This window comes from Cololabis saira, chromosome 5, assembly GCF_033807715.1.
Source record: "Cololabis saira isolate AMF1-May2022 chromosome 5, fColSai1.1, whole genome shotgun sequence".
Classification (NCBI taxonomy): Eukaryota; Metazoa; Chordata; class Actinopteri; order Beloniformes; family Belonidae; genus Cololabis; species Cololabis saira.
In genome coordinates, this window is record NC_084591.1 from 16792254 (window position 1) to 16808929 (window position 16676).

General features: G+C 42.6%; 1 protein-coding gene across 2 annotated transcripts in view; it reads right to left on the reverse strand.

The window, feature by feature from the left end:
• The window catches only part of plxnb2b (plexin b2b), a 155369-nt gene that overhangs the window by 110673 nt on the left and 28020 nt on the right, over window positions 1–16676 (reverse strand). The window contains exon 2 of one of the 2 annotated variants that reach the window (XM_061721086.1): window positions 15902–16088. The exons of the other annotated variant lie outside the window; for it this stretch is intronic. The gene's annotated coding sequence lies outside the window, so the exon portion shown is untranslated. The remainder of the gene's footprint in view (window positions 1–15901; window positions 16089–16676) is intronic. 2 annotated transcript variants of the gene reach the window in all.

Genomic DNA, 16676 nt, shown 5'->3' on the forward strand with positions numbered 1-16676 from the left:
CTGATAAACATGCAGCCAGTATTAAGACTTAATGTTGCCTGCTGTGATATCAAGCTGTTGAAAACAAACATATTCCATTAGTCAGTCTGGGGTATATCACAAGTCCTGATGACACAGCCAATCCCCTGTCCTGATTTCATTATCCACCCAATGGTGTGCACCCCTCCTCCCCACCACCCCTGCCATCAATGAGGCAATGCAAGGCGACGCTCCCACAACTCTGCTCCGCTCCAATCTGCTCTCACTTCTCATCTCCTGGCAAACACATCCCAGCGAGGGGTACGACTTCTCTCATAAGCTTGATGTGAGAAATGTATATATTTGTAAGTGCTAATACTAAGCGGGGCAGAATGACAGGGCCACTAGACAGATGGTTCTGGGAGAGGCAGAAGATCAGAGGGATGCTCCCTCCCACCCACCCTGTCCTCGTTCTCGTCTCTAACTGAGAGAAGCCGATATCACAGCCTTGCGAGGCAACGAGGAGCTTCAGTGCTCAAAAGTGGCCTGAAATCCCCTGATGGCAAAATCAGCTCACTTTAACAAGTGTATCAAAGTACTTCATCAATGACAAGATATTTCAAATTAACATTTTCAAAAGCCCACCATGGAGTGAATACTATTGGGGGGGTTCTTGGGCACATAGAAGGACATGTATAGGAAAAATGTTTTAGATTTAAGCACACAAAACAGCAAAGATGAATATAAATGGTTTTGAAGAAACATAGCCTCTCTCATTTGCAAATGGGACACTAATGACACACAGAAACTCTCTTGGGGATCGGGTTTAAAAGGCACCATTATCCTCATCCAGTGCTCTTCAAAAAGCACAGCCGAGGCAGATTAATTGATATAATCAAAGACTAAGTGAGCTTAATTTATGTAACCTGAATTCGCGGGAGCCAAAGTTGAACAAAAGGAATGATTGACTTTGCTTACATGCAATCTCGGCGTGTTGAAGACAGATTGTTTTCATGTCTTTATTTGTAATACATCATTTTTACATTTGTCTTGCTTTGACTCCTCAGTGGAGGCCAGGGTCAAATAAAGTGCAGAGCTTGAACAGCAACCGCACACCAGGGGAGGCAGGGCCAGTCAGCAACTAAACCACAGACACGCAAATGCATGGATTTCAGTTTCACAAGAATCCACACACACAGATGACTTCAAAGTCACAAGATACACAAACCCCACCCTCTTTGATTCAATGACTAAGGAAGTCTGTGCAGGCTACAGTATAGACATGCTTTCAATGTCACATGTGTGGTAGCAAACCAGCTATCCTCCTGCTTCTGTCTTTCACTTCTTGTTTTTCATATAAGCTCACCCAGCCTCACGCAAAGAACGTAAGCGTGAACTAGAGCTGGGCGATATATCGAGATTTTAATATATATCAATATATTTTCAAACGCGATATGATACGAGACGATATCGTTTATATCGGTATAGTTTTTTTTGTTTTTTTTTTTTATGATTTTGATATAGCTTATTTTGTGACAAATTGACTTGAATGTTTTATTTGAGATTTGCACAAATGTTTTGTTATTTGCACAACTGTCAACCTCAGTGGAAAAGTCTGCCTGTTACTGTCTACATTGTATTAATTCCACAGTGTATTTTAATTTAATTGTTATGCAGGAAAGGGATATTTGTTTTATTTTATTCAAGAAGCATTTTTATTCTATATATGCAGGCAGTTTATTTTTATTTCATTTGTTTTATATATTTATTTATGATATTGTGCAGACCTCTGTTAATAAAGGAACCTGTGTGACATTTGGCACGAGGCATTGTATTAAAACTGACTGTTTTTTAAGGGTTTGCCTCAGAAAAAAATGAAGCTAACAGAGATGCTATGCTATAATGCTTTGGGGGAAACCCCAATTATGTCACATAAAAAATATCGATATATATCGAGTATCACCATTTAGCTAGAAAATATCGAGATATGACTTTTGGTCCATATCGCCCAGCCCTAGCGTGAACCAAATCGTAATCTGCCTGACCAGACTGAGGAAGGTCTCACAGACGCGGGCGACTGACTGGGATTCTCATTGTTGTGATGGGATATAAAACTCTCTTTGTCTGTCCGTGCTCCTCTGACCTTTGAGGCTGAAGAAGGCAAACGCCACCAGACCATCAGGGAAATTGCCAGCCTGTTTTGCTCTTAACACACTCCGCTCACAGACTACAAAACTGACATGGTACAACGGACACAGACTGTCTACCGACCTGGGCGCTCTTTGCCCTGCTCGACCTTGCTACGTCTGAGCCAATGTGCCACGAGGACTAGATGAACAACCAGCCTTTATAGACGGAAAAAAAGAAAACCAGCCCGCGAGGTAAAGGTGGAAAACAGAACAGGTTTGTGACGGAGACTTCATTAACAGGTACACAGTGGAAGGTGGGGAGGAAAAAGAATGAGAGATGGGAATAAACAAGGAAATGACAACGGACAGAAGATATGGAGAGGTTGGCAGCCGTCCATGAAAAGACAGCTGGCAGCGACATCCTTCACAAACCTAGCGACGCAAACGGCGTGATGGAAACAACCTCGAGAGGCATCGAGAGCGGGAGAGAGGAAGAGGGGGGTTAAGGAGGGGGGTGGCGGCGGTAGATAACGCAACATTCATCTCCAGACTCCTGGGCTAATTAACCCAATTCCACATACAAGGCCCCCTGCTGGCCTCGCAGACTGCCCATGCTTTAAACCCTGACACAGAGGGAAAGAGAGTCAGGGAATATACTGGCGTGCCAGAGAAAGGTCCTGTGGGAGTATGAGGGATGAAAGGTGAGGCAAGGTCTGGTGGCCTTGTCTGAAGGTGAGTCGGCTCCCCTGCCAGCCTGCAGCCTGGTCTCTCTGGCGGAAAGAAGCAGGAGGATGAAGACAAATGAGTGGGCATGTGGGGATGCTGATCAACAGCAGAGTCACTCACTGGCCATCTCATTCGGTTGCTCACCACATCTAGAGGGAGCAAGCGTAAGAGGGAGAGCGACAGGGAGAAGAGAGGCAGCCAATGAGCCAGCACCAGTCCAGTCACAACACCACGGACACAAATCCTGGTTCTGAACCATTAGGTCCAGACAGTCATAAATCATACATACAAAGCCAGCCAGCAGGAGGAATGAAAAGGCCAAACAGAGAAGTCAGAAGGCTGCAGCCACATAGCACTGATAAGGCAGCAAAGGGGGACAAACAGCAACCTCTTGACAGAGGAAACATCTGTAACAGCACAAGACTGGATCTGCACATGCAGCAGAGGAGCTAGATAAAAGACTTCTGGGTATAAGTATATATTCTGTGTGCATACATGTATATGGGTCAATGACGAATAAGGATTTTCAATAGGTCAATTTTAAAATAATAAAAAAAAGAATATCTATCGCAGTAGTTCAAACATTAAGAATGTTGTGTACACAAAAATTCATCTAAAAATTTTAAATTGAGTTTTTTGTCAAGATGAATTGGCACTAGCCTTAAAAAAGGTCATGTGGTGCAACCATGATTCCTATTAAAATAAATTAATTTCCTTAACATCTTGACATCTTTTGACAAGTTTTCAGTATTATACAAAAATGGTTGTTTTTTTTAATGGTCGCACCACATGATATTTCATAAAATGGACATCAGTCAAACTTTGTTTGTATACTATGATGGAAATATAAATACAAATGTGTTGCAATCTTACACACTACAAGATACTTCGGAAATCATGCCAGATAGGGCAGAAGATTGATTTAAATACATTTAGAGTGATTTCAAAAAAAGTTTTCAAAACAAGAGTCATGGTCGGACGGTCGCACCACATGACATTTTGATGCTTAAAACAACAACAAAATCCCAAATAACTAGTATTTTTTGTAAAATTCAACTGAGTCCATGTGTTGGACAGGTAGGTCATATATCTGGTATTTTTTTTTATCCATTTAAACCTTTTTTGAATTGAAAAAAATCAGTTTTTCAGAAAATATAGGCGTCACGTCATTGACCCATATATAATGAGCATCACTGTAACTGGCCGCTCAATAGCATTTATTCTTGATTCAGAAATCTGTTCATCTCAACCAAGAAACTTTGCTCTTTAAAAATAACTATGTTGTTATCAGATGGTGGCCGCTAAGGCGTTAATATAAAAAACTCACCAAATAATAAACAGCAATCCAGAATCACTCGCTGTGTAAAAAAGGCACATTTTTTAGTTACAGACGAGGAAATCTTCTTTTAGTGTGCCACAGTTCTTATCTGGCAGCGCCGGCCGTGGGACGGTGACACATCACCATGTCACAGGCTTACCGGGCTGCAGTTGCACAAGTACGACGATCAAAGTCAAGTATTTGGATGCAGTCTATGTTTTTGAATAACTGATGACCGCTGAATAGTATGGGGGATGTATCACAAATCTACAAAAAGTTTAGCAGCTTTGCAGTTCTGTAAATAATGCCTTAATATATATAGCTATACACACAAACACACACACGCACACAGGTTACCAACTGCGGTGATGCATCCTTGGATTTTATGCTCAGTGGCTTAAAACGTTTCACCACCCTGAATCTGCTGTTGTCGAATGGCTGCATATGCTAACAAAACCCAAATCAATTATCCACTGAGAACATACGTATAAACACTGGTAAAGGGAAAAAAAAAATTCCTGAAAAACAGCACTCACCAACTTTAGCTTGAAATCGATGGAAAAAAACACATTCTATAAGGACACATATCAAACTTCCTTTGATTGAGCGCACATGCTTGATTGTTTGATCAAATACATGCCGTGTCATGTGGAAGGCAACAAGATCTTCTACACTTCACAGTAAATGGCCTTGCGCTTATATGGTGGTTTTTCAACCTTCTACAGGTATTACAAACCGCTTAGCAATGTTTTTTCTCATTTACCCATTCACCCAAGGACACTCACAATACAGCAGTTTGATTACAGTCAGTCTACATACAGCAGCGCTTTGATTTCTATGACAATGTGGGGTTCAGCATCCTGCCCTTGGACACGTCACAGGACTAGGGATCGACCCACACAACCGACTCTACCTACTGATCCATAGCTGCCTGCGAGACAATCATAATCAAACTAAAAGACATAATCATGTCATGCATGTGCCCCACGGACACAGATAAGAGTAGAGTTAAAGCAGAATTATCCAGATTCCTCATGCTTATTCCTGCTCAGCTTCACATCATACTGTATGAGCTACAGCGCAGATGTGGGAGTGTAAAGCTACCACGCTGATCTCAAAAGGGGGCACAATTTGTAGAAAAGAGTATTCCTGTGGGGGTTTTTTTCTAATCACAGACATTTGATTAAAACCTCATTAAACGGTGGGCACCTTTGTAAAAGGGTATAACATATCTCCTTTATGAAAATCCTGCACTAAAACATGTGATCTAGACTATAGTGATATGAGAGGACTAAATATTTAGCCAATTTGAATTAGTCAAAGCAAATTCTCCTGCACTTTCTGAACATAAGGTCTAGTGCTTAGATTTGACAATGTCTGGAAATACTTGGACTCGCTTGAACTAAAATACCTGGAAATTACAAGAGCAAACGCTTCATTAGCATTTCTGCATCTAATTACCTCAACGGGGGAATTAATAACCCAGATTTCAGCCACACCCAACCCAGGCATGCTGCCTTGGCGTGCGCCCTACTGGCAGATAAACAACACATCCGCTTCCCTGCCCTGAAAGCTGCATATTTATATATACATTTGTAAACAACTGCTGAAAAAGGGGGCGGTTTTGTACTGTAGCGGCGAGAGTTTTTAGTTCAGCGTTCCATGGAAGAGTGTGTAGGAAGCGCTTCACATTGATGCAGTTTGGCAGCGGAGCAGATTTGCAGCAAGTTCTGGTACGTGTGTGCCAATCCTAATTCACACAGCAGCACACCATGGGGGTCTGAAGACTTCTCTGCTTGGATCCAATTAATTTCACCTCCACATGCCACACATCTCAACATGATAGGAGCGTAAGGAGAGGAGGTGGAGGTTTCAAGGGTGCGCAGTGAGGCAAGTGGGAATAACAAAGAAAGAAGAAGTGGTAAAGATGGGCCAAGGTTGGGGAATCTTAGAATTCCTCGTATCTTGCATGAGTTTCTGCACAGGGAGAAGAAAATGCAATTACACGTGCCCTCTCAGCCTTTTCAGGCAAGTATGGTGTGTAAAAGTGAGTGGGTAAGGGGGGGTTGTGCCCTGTGGCGATCAGCACTGCCATCCTCTATGCTAATAGATGCCTGTTCTGCATTCTAACAGGCATTTGGTGGCACAGCTCTGAGTGCGGAGCAGCGGAGGGTGAGTGCAGAGCGGGTCTGTGGGGGAGGAGGAGGAATCCGTCGCCTCGTGTCTCCGGAGATAGTAGAAATAATGAAAACCTCTCTGCTGGGACTTCAAAGCAAACGGCTGGTCATTTCCTGTGGTGATGGCTGATATGAGCCCGCATGTTCAGGCAACAAGCACGCACACACTTAGTCACACTTTCCTGCCAGTAAGACTTCAGCCAATGAACGCCACCTCCTTTGATGGTACAGTGTTGCCAAGAAGAAGGAGGAACAAGTCTTTTGGGTGATGAATAAATCTGCAAAAGCTTTTGTGTGGTCCCGACAGAATCATCAAGTTCTCCAGACGCAGCCTTGGGGTCAACACTTATGCAATATGGTTGTAATGTCAGGAAGGAAAAAAGCTAATATTAAGCATTTTACACTGATACTTTCTTCCAGTTCAAATCTGACAACATGAGACACTGTGAAAGTACAAGTTGTTGCCACAGGACATTCAAACAATCAACAGTTTGTTATTCCACATGTCAAGCAATTGACATTTTCTTTGCAGTCATAAAGACATTTGAAAGCACAGGTAAACTTAATCAAATTTACTTTATGAGTTCAAGCTTCAGAAAACTTGGCAAAGTAGGGCTTGTTATGGCCTCAAGCATTGTTGTTGAAAACCTTGTGATTTATGGTGTGCTGAGAAAAATAAGCGGAATCTTTCCTAACTGTTTACACTTGTTCTTAGTTCAAGGGCGGCCATATGACTTATCTAGTGTTATTGTGATGAGGCATAAACTTGGACGGACGCTCAAAACAACAAGAGAAACATATGTTGAAGTATTCCTGTGGACAAAATAGTCCGTTTTCAGGGTGCTGAGAATACTTTTTTGAAAAGAGTTTGTTTTTTTGTAGTTTTTTTTCTAACGTCAGTTCTGTAAAACATAGAAGGCCCAATTTCCTTGTATGGTCGTATTTTTGCACTACGTGTTTACAAAGGGGGGATCTACTAGTACTACTACAAAGCATTTTGCTCTTTCTTCCAAGATCGTCTCCACAGAAACATTTGTGGTGGTGAGGGAAAGTTAGGCAACCATGACTCAGTGAATTCAGTTTGTTTTCCTGGGCAAGGAATGGACTTAATTTGGGTGTCGATTTAATCCCCCAACACTTACCAGAGTACTGTTTTCTGAAGAAAGCCAGGTATGTTGGTGGATTTACAGAACTAAAACTACAGAACTAACGCTCAATGTCTGTACTGTTCCAAAGTACTACTTGAAGCATCTAAAGCCCTATTAGGCATTACTTTTACATGGAAAGGGGGAATAAGACTAATTACCCAGGCCATGTCAGTAAAGGTTACAGCAACTTTTACCTTCCGTGATCAGACCAAAATGAGGAGTTAAAAGAACTTGTAAGAAGCACAAAAATGGTGTTACTTTTAGATAAGTGCCGATGAACAACCAATCAGAATTTAATTACCGTAGTATCATTAACTTATCGTCCATACCCAGATATTATTGTTTGTGTGGCTAGTATACCAGTGCATAGAATGGGTTTCTCCTTCAACTTCTGGTTCAGTTTTATTGAGATTACTTATTCCCTGCAAAATGGATAGTCAAAATAAACCACCCCAACTCTCCATGTACAGATAATCCAGTCCAAATGGGGCTTACATCTAACTAACGAGTGACATATAAAACTGTTTGTAATGGCAGAATGCGCGTGTGTGTGTGTGTGTGTGTGTGTGTGTGTGTGTGTGTGTGTGTGTGTGTGTGTGTAATTTAGTGCTAATATTGTGGGAAGCAATAGTTGCAGAGTCTCAAAAGCATCTCACACCAGCAAGAGGAAGAAGAAAGAGAAAAAAAAAAAAGAAATTACCTTGGATCTCACACCAAAAAAAGCCACCTATTTCACTGATTATCACACAAAGAGGGCATTGATTGTTGGCAACTGTGAATTCAAAAGTAGTTTGGCAACAGTATTATTTGCTTTTTAAGTAATTGCTGCAGGCATCATCTGACTCAGAGGGCATTTTTCACTCTTCCTACATCTGCAGCTATAAACACAGGTGTATAAAAAAAAGTATATACACAGATGGTGAGTATATGAAACGCAGCATTTCCTAATGTCTAATTTTACACAGTAGCAGGAAATGAGCATTGTATTTGCTGAACAAAGACATCTGGCTGTAATCTTTGCTGGTGCAGTTTGTTGTGCTGTCCACTTTCATTTTTCATTTGGGAAATTAAAAAAAGCACAATGCTGATAATTGGGTGATATGGTGAAAAAGCGTGTGATCAACAACAGGAGCTGTACTCGTTCATGAGCATCAGTTTTGCCCACCGGCAATCCTTCAGGAAACCGACAAATCAAGAAACACTCGAAGCAAATCAGCTCGTTTTTATGAAGAGTCTCCCATTGTGATTTTTGGTCTTTTTCAATCTGAAATAATTTCAGGGTTTTTGACTTTTCCTGGACTTTTCCACTGATTCTAATTTGATGGCTGACAATGAGCAAAATATAGCTCCGTTGAGGTAAACGTACACACACACTTTGTAGATCTCACACACACACACACACACACACGCACAACAGAAAGATTAGGTAGCTCAAATGAGGCAGTGTTTGCAAAATACAGATGGAGATGTATGCGTTGCTAATCTTATTTCAATATAGACCTACATGCAGAAGCATGCACAAACAGCACAATCTGACTAGTCCTCCATTTGAAGGCAAGAGGGTTGCTGTGTCTGCATGCTATGCAAACATAAACAAGCCATGATTTCTTGCGTCTTGCTTTTCTTATTGCATCATCTTGTTCCATTACGGAAAGCAAGCAACCCTGCAGGTCCTTTGATTATGAGTGTTGCATGCGAGTATCCATGGCATGTCGGTAAAAATAACCAGGAAAACAGAATTGTGAGACCGAGTTGAAAACACAGACACATCTGGTTCCATTCAGAATGCCTGGAATTCCTCTCCTGCTTGGTTCACGTTACATCCTGAGCCCCCATACTGGCTGCACAGGACAACAGATAAACTATGCCACTCAACACAATGCATCGCCTATTCAACACGCAACCAGAGAGGTGTACGCTGACAAGAGGCAGAGGGGAAACTGAGTTTACACAAGTGTTCTCAGATTTGATGAACCTTGAACAGGAAGCTCAGAGAGGTTAGGCATTCTAATTTATGCCTTCTAACCTGCTGTAGACCTCTCTTTTGGTATGTCAAGCAAGAGTGGGTCCTAAAGGACGGGAATGCCTAAGGTTTTGCCAGTCAGAACACCTTCTCAACATCATCCTTACCCCTCCCACTGACTCAGACGGGGAAAACCCCACTGGACCAACTCTGTAGAAAAGCAGAGAGAGAAATAGAAGGTCAGGCAACTAAGAACCTTGAAGAACCTGGGGGGTGGGGGTGATTTAAGCTATACCGCTGCGAAAGGAGACCTAAACCACACGAAGGACGATACATTTTTATCCAGATTAACTCAACCACGTTTATAGTTGTTTTGTTGAGAGAGCCCAAAAAGGGAATACGAATTTTGATTTCAAAACGAAGCATCCATGCACCTTGGGATCAGCTTGCTTTGCACACCAATCCAATTATAACTCCTGAATGTCAGCCACCCTTTACATTTCAAAATGCACACGTTCCAATTCCCCCTCTCTATTGTCTTATCTCCCATGTTTGACAGAGTGATATCCTCAGCCAAAATCACCCTGTCGACTACGGTTCCCCAGGAGATGGAGTGCCAGCGATGTAGACGATTCAATCAGAGAGAGAGTGAACAGGATATCACAGACAATACGCCGCGGCCCCATTACCCCCAGTCCTCGGTTACTGCTAGCGACACTTAGCTCAGGCCCCAACCTAATGGGCCATAATATCATTTTACGCCATGTTCCAGCTCTTTATGCTAGCTCTAAACATAACTCTGTCGCCAATGCACAATAAAAACAGATATATTTCTTTATTACTCCTCACAAAAGCACATCACCAGATCTGAGCACCCCTGCAAACGAAACTAATATCTACAGGAACCTGCTCTTTTCCTTGGCTCATTTACAGCAGACGCACTCTTGTTATTACACTGAGCTGCACTCTGCTGGCCTGGTACTCCCAATGCCATTCACTCAGAAAGTAATGGATGTTTTATTATAATAAAATGAATACAATATCGTCACCATAAATAGCCTACTTAAAAAGCCATTTTCTCTGCCTTGCAATATGTCTGAATGTCCATCATGCCTAAGGCAATGAGGTGGCACATGTTTAATTCAGAGTCACAGCAATATGCGAGTTGTGTCACTGTTTTGGTGAAAACAGTAACTAGTCTAACCTTCGTTGCTCTCATACTCCGCTAATAATCACCCTTCCACACCTTCTCACACCAGATCATGCAGGTCTCCAGTACGCTTGTTCCAGAAGTTGATAGCAAGAAAAGGAAACATCACTTGGGTTCTCCAGTTTAATGCCAGTTCAGTTCCTTCATCTCACAGGGTAAATGCTGCGCTTGTAAATCTTGTGCCAGATACACAAAATTTTGCCTTCAGTGAGGGCAAGTTATTATCTGCAACTATGAATCATCCCTACACAGGGTATGTTGTGGCGTTGTCCTCTAGCCCATATATCAACGGTTCTGACCGCCCCATTTACACTACGAACATCTGACAAGGGGTGAGCAAATACTTGAGCACGAACGCTTGTGTGGAAAAATGGAACCAAATGGAAGCAGGAGGGGAGTTGGGGAATCCAATCTCTCACACAGAGGAGCAGAGACAAGCGGGCAAATACGCTCCCAGCCCAGAATAACCCCGACGGTATCTATGAATGAAATGACAGGATTACAGGCGTATTAGAAAACCTGCTGAGATGGTTGATAATGCTGTTTATGGCTAGGGCGTCACACTGCTCGGAGGGAAAAACTCAAACTGTTTCACTAATGAAAATATGGACAAGCTCCTCACATAGTTACTGAGCAGAAAATTCAAGGACTGAGTCTCCCTCTTCATTTACAGAAGGGTGTTGATATTGCTCACTTGACAGACGTTAGCACAAACATTAAAAGATTTACGTCTATGCGATTATCACGTCCGAACCTCAAAAAATGGCAACAGTAAACATAAGCCCCACTATCCTGGTTAAGAATGAGATTATTGTTGTGTCAACAACCCCCATAGATAATAGTAATTACTGCCCTAGCTGGAGCGCCATCAGGCTGAGGCAACTTCGCTAGCTGACAGCTTGGTCCTAATTACCGAGAACCACCAATTATGGGCTCCATTTCATTATTTATATTGCACAGTACACCCAAATAAAAGAGACTTCAGTGACTCCAAGCACTCGCATCTCTGCCAGCTGCAGAGAAACATCCAGAGATCTGCTGAATCATTCCCTCGTAACATTTTTCACCCCTCCTAATAGTAAACTAGTCGGCAGGCACACAGCAATGTTCAGAAAACTGAGCATAACTGGGAAAATGAAGCCAACAGGGGGCCGCCTTTACTTCCTTTTTGTCAGGCACAGGAAGTAATTTAGCTGCAAAGGAAGTGCACTATCTCTTCTTTTCCCCTCACTTGCTCCGGCTCATTTATCTGCCAACATGGGCTGCACGATCAATATAGCCCTGGAGCTTTTTAACTATTAAAACAGTTTGTAAGTTGTATCTATATTCATATTTCATGCATTCCACTGTGAGATCTATTCAGGAATAATGACTCATCCGACGCTGTGGAAAAAATGTCTAAAAAATAATTAAATAAATAAACAAATAAACAGAAAATTCTTTATCTGGTGAGCATATTCAACCAACCGTGCACACACACTGATTTTCACAGATGCTCCCCATCACCCTCTCCTGCCAAGCGTCCAGTGATGGCTGAGACGCGGGGAGTGGGGGGCTCAGCACGGGGGTGTGAAATTCTGCTATTCCTGCTCCAATGATTTCTGCAGAAACTTGGCAGATCATTGTGGAGATTTGTATGTCTGCGGATTTGACATGAAACTGTTCGAGAGCCTCTTCTGGAATCTGTTGCTCCGTGTGAGCGTGGTTGCTCAGCTTCTGTTCTCATAAATCCTGAGGGCCACAGTTCTCGAAAATGGGTTAAAGAACTCACCATATCACCTAACCTTTGCAGTCAGATAAAAGATGACCGCTATAACAATATGCACCGTCACAAAAAGCATACTTGAGTAAAAGTCAACAGTGTGCAGAATAGGAAATCAAAACTAAAAGCATTTCATCACCTCTACAGACCTTTACAAAGGCACACCTTAATGATCCAGAAACTCGATCTCAAAACATTACTGACTGCGAATAATGAAATTCCTTGCAGAAATTCCTACTCTGCGAGCTGTGAAGCGTAGGTATCATGTGCCAAAAAAAGAAGAGCAATCGCAAAAACCGGCAAAAGCATGTACAAAAGGAATTTGCGAACTAGATCCAAAGCGCTTAACATTTAGATGACAGCTGCACAGGCCAGGCCTTGTTTACAGGGCCTGGAGTGGAGCAGTATATGTGGCCTGGAGGCCGGATCTGTTCCAACTGTGCCCTGGCACGAAAACGCTCGGCCCAGTCAGCCTCGACAGCTTGGATATTTGCAGGGGGGCGATGGAAAACTGGAGGGCTGTAGTACTGCGTTGGAGATGGGAGGTGAGCTTCCAGGAGGAGAAACAGGGGTGATGAGTCAGGAACAAGGTGTTTTATATTATTTTAGTACCGCAAGGACGTGATATTTGCAGAGTCTGATGAGCAAGGCTAAACCTAGGTCAGCGATGAGGGTCCTGTGTCTGTGTTGGCCACAGGCAATTGAGTTTAGTCTATATAGAAGCAGGTGTGTAGGGATGGAGTGATGCCATGAAGATGTCTCAACATGCCAGCCACGATAAAGCTGCCGGATGATGAAATGTTTTTAAAAGGATAGAGTTTAATTTTACAATGATGAAGAAGAAACTACACGTCTCAATAGCTTGTGAGAATAAAAAAAATTAAAAAAAACACACACAACAGCAGAAGCTTCTTTTTTTTTTGGGGACTTTCCATGTCCACACCGTCGACTCAGAAATGAAAGTGGAAATGTCTGAGTTTCAGTTGATCATGAGCATTAAAGTTACAATTATCCCTTTGATTTAGCATGACAAATTAATTACTCACCCTCATTCCTGGGTATTAATAATTAAATTCTGAGTAATTTTGAATATCATAAAGGACTTGTGAAACTGGACAGCTTTCTCCACATTTGAATAACCTGAACCAACTTCAAAAGGGCCGGAGTGTAGGTAGGACCATTAGCAATGCAAATGCAGGAACCCCCCCCCCCAATCATAAAAAAAGAGCTTGGTCTTTGAAATATTATGTCTCACTGGGTTATTAGCAGTGAGTATATTAAATAATCTCTTATTTATTATTGTTTTTCACCTCAAATAGTACATTCAAAATGATAAACTGGAGAAATAGTTCACATAAGACTGAGGGCAGAACTAGTTTGCTGCAATAACTGATATTCAAAGTATCGGAAAGTAAAAAGATTTATTTAAAATAAAAGCCAGTGTTGCACAAAGGCAACTCAACCCCCACCCTTCTCCCAGTCAGAAGAAGAAAAAAAAAAGATGTGTTTGTTTATGCAACCTAATTCAGTCATCCCCATGTACCCCTTTGCTCTGGGGTTGTTCCAAGGGAAAGCCTCATGGGCAAAATGACTGACACTTCCTAATCCTCATGGATACCAAAAAACATACTATTACCATGACATTTACACCCTCTTCTGGGATGTGAGACGATGTTCCTGAACAACAAAGGGATAAACAGTGAAAACTCTAAAGATATGATGTGTAAATCTTTAATGGCCTGTATTTTGGGGCACACGTGTAGCTTTAGCGTGTTGTTCTGGCAGCGCTGAGGAAACAGAACTTGGGTGGAGAAATGCATGTGCTTCGCCACCTGGGGTAGCCTACAATTTCAATGGAGCCATATTTTGTTTATCTTTAGCACCAGAGGGCCGGCTGGCGGCCATGCGGTACCGCAGGAAATTTAAGCGAAAGTGGAGCACAAGAGTTATGACCTAGGCAAACAGTTGATTATGGAGAAAGTGAGTGGGGAAAGGAGTTGTCTGTCAGGCTAAGCACTCTAAAGATGAGAAAGTTGGCATCCTCAGAAAAAAGCAAGTCCTGAGGCTTTGTGGCAGCTCTGGGATTTAAAATCCACCGAGGATGCTGTTTATAAGAAAGTAGTAAACACTGGATAAACTATAACATATCATATGCGGGTACATGTAAATTTTATCACCAGCCTCCATGTCATCAACAAAATGATTAATGCAGACTGTAGTTTTTCCCCTCTTCAATTAAGCTGGTACTAAAGAAAAAAGTCTCAACAATCCTCTATAAAACCTTTACAGCAGCAATTAATTACTGGGTACAACATTCCTTTAATGAACTTTAGAGATGGTTTAATCACTTCTACCTCTTAATAAATGAGCAGAGGAACAATATTATAACAAAATAATACTCTACACTAAACAACAGCCTTTGTCGTTCTGTAATCAGAGTACTGAACAAGCAGACTTCATACACTAGCTCTGTACAGATGCACAAAAAAAGGAATCTTTGTACAAAACCTCATTTTTGCACATTTTCATATCATCTGTACATTCTGCATATTGGCCAAACACATTCCTGCAACTTTGTACATATTTACCATTATTTTCTCAATGCCCTTATGCTGATTTTTTGTTATTTTCTTTTTTCCTATTCTTTTATCTTGTCACAAGCTTTTCATTTACCAGTATAACCCTGCGTCACTGCTGTGTACATGGCAACAAACCTCTTGAATGTTGAAAATAAAGCTTTGATAGAAAACAACTTAGCCTGACTCGTAGGCCAAGACCTAAAACTGGACCACTGTTTCCTGAAAAACACAGAATGCTGACCAATTTAACCAGCCAGCAATGTTCCACTTCTACGAGTACAGTAATCAAAATAAGTGTTTTTGTTGGTGTACTGTGGCTTTGTGGGGTTGAGTATTGCCTACGAATCTCCCTGGTGAGATGGGCAACTATCTGCTGGGTGGCAGACCTCCTCCCTCATTGACTTCTGTCTGCACAGTCCCTTTCCCTAGAGCCACCTCTCTGCCTCTGCTACACACAGCTAAACAATGGGAGTCAGGGTAGTATTAAAGAGCAGAGCCTCAACTAATTAGAGGCACATCTGCGCTATTGCCTCCAACCCTACCTGTTAACTCAAACTAGTTTGTTACAGCTTGACTGGACCGAAGGCTGCTGGGCCCATGATGAGAAAAAAAAAAAAAAGAAGAAGGGGGGAACCATAGTAATTGCTGAAATCCAATATCCATCTGTGGCAAGGAAAGAAAGAATTTGAGGCAGCAAAGGCCAAGGAAAGACATAACATTCTGGAACAAAGTGTGGGAATGAATTAAACAAGAAAGTTGAGAGGAGTAGAAGCTGAGAAAAATTAGGAAAATCTGGAAGAACATTACACAGTATGACGGGCTACACTTTTCCAGAGAATATACAGAACACAAGCAGCACAAGAACAGAGAAAAATTGGACAAAGTATCGCCAGGATGAGTGGAAAATAAAATGACCTTGGGTGCTACTCACTAGGGAGAGGCTGACAGGGGTGCAGGGAGTGTGTAGCCTGTTGGAGTGGAACAGAGAAGGGTGCAGCGGCGGCTGCACAGTGGGCGCTCGCTGGACACTTCAATCACAGGCAGCCGGAGCCCCGGGCAAACTTGGCCAATTAGCCGCACACTGCCGCTGACCCCCAGCTTCATTAAGGGCCTGGGCTCTGGAGAAAAAGGGAGAGAAGGGAGAGTATCAGGGTCTGAGAGAGAGAGTAAACCGTCACCACCGGCCAGGTTTGAGAAGACCAACGCGCTTTTGCCGTGACACACTTGCTAGAGGTGGCACACAAGGTTACAGATAAACACAATCACCAGGGAGAGCAACCTGCACAACACATGTACACACCGTTCACGTCACACTTGCCACGTCCCTGTGGGTTTCTACCTGCAGCAAAAAGGTGGTGGCTGTAGGGGTCAGGGCCACAGAGGCCAAAGGGCGGAGCTCCTCCCTCTCCCCAAACATGGCTGCAATGACAGCAACAGGTGTGGTGGCCAGCAGACATGCAATTACCAGGCCGAGAGTCTGCTCTTTGTGACAGAGACAACACCAGATCAGAGGAAAGATTGGAGCCAGAGGAGAAAAGATGAGCGCAGGGAGGTGGGGATGGGGGGGGGGTCGCGGGCACAGGAGGGGAAGATGGTATTGAAAGTCTCTGAAGGGAAGAAACAGAGAAAGAAGCAAACGGATTTCCAGTCGTCCTATTTTCATCACTAATTCCTTACTGACAGAGCAAGAAAGATGCAGATCAAAA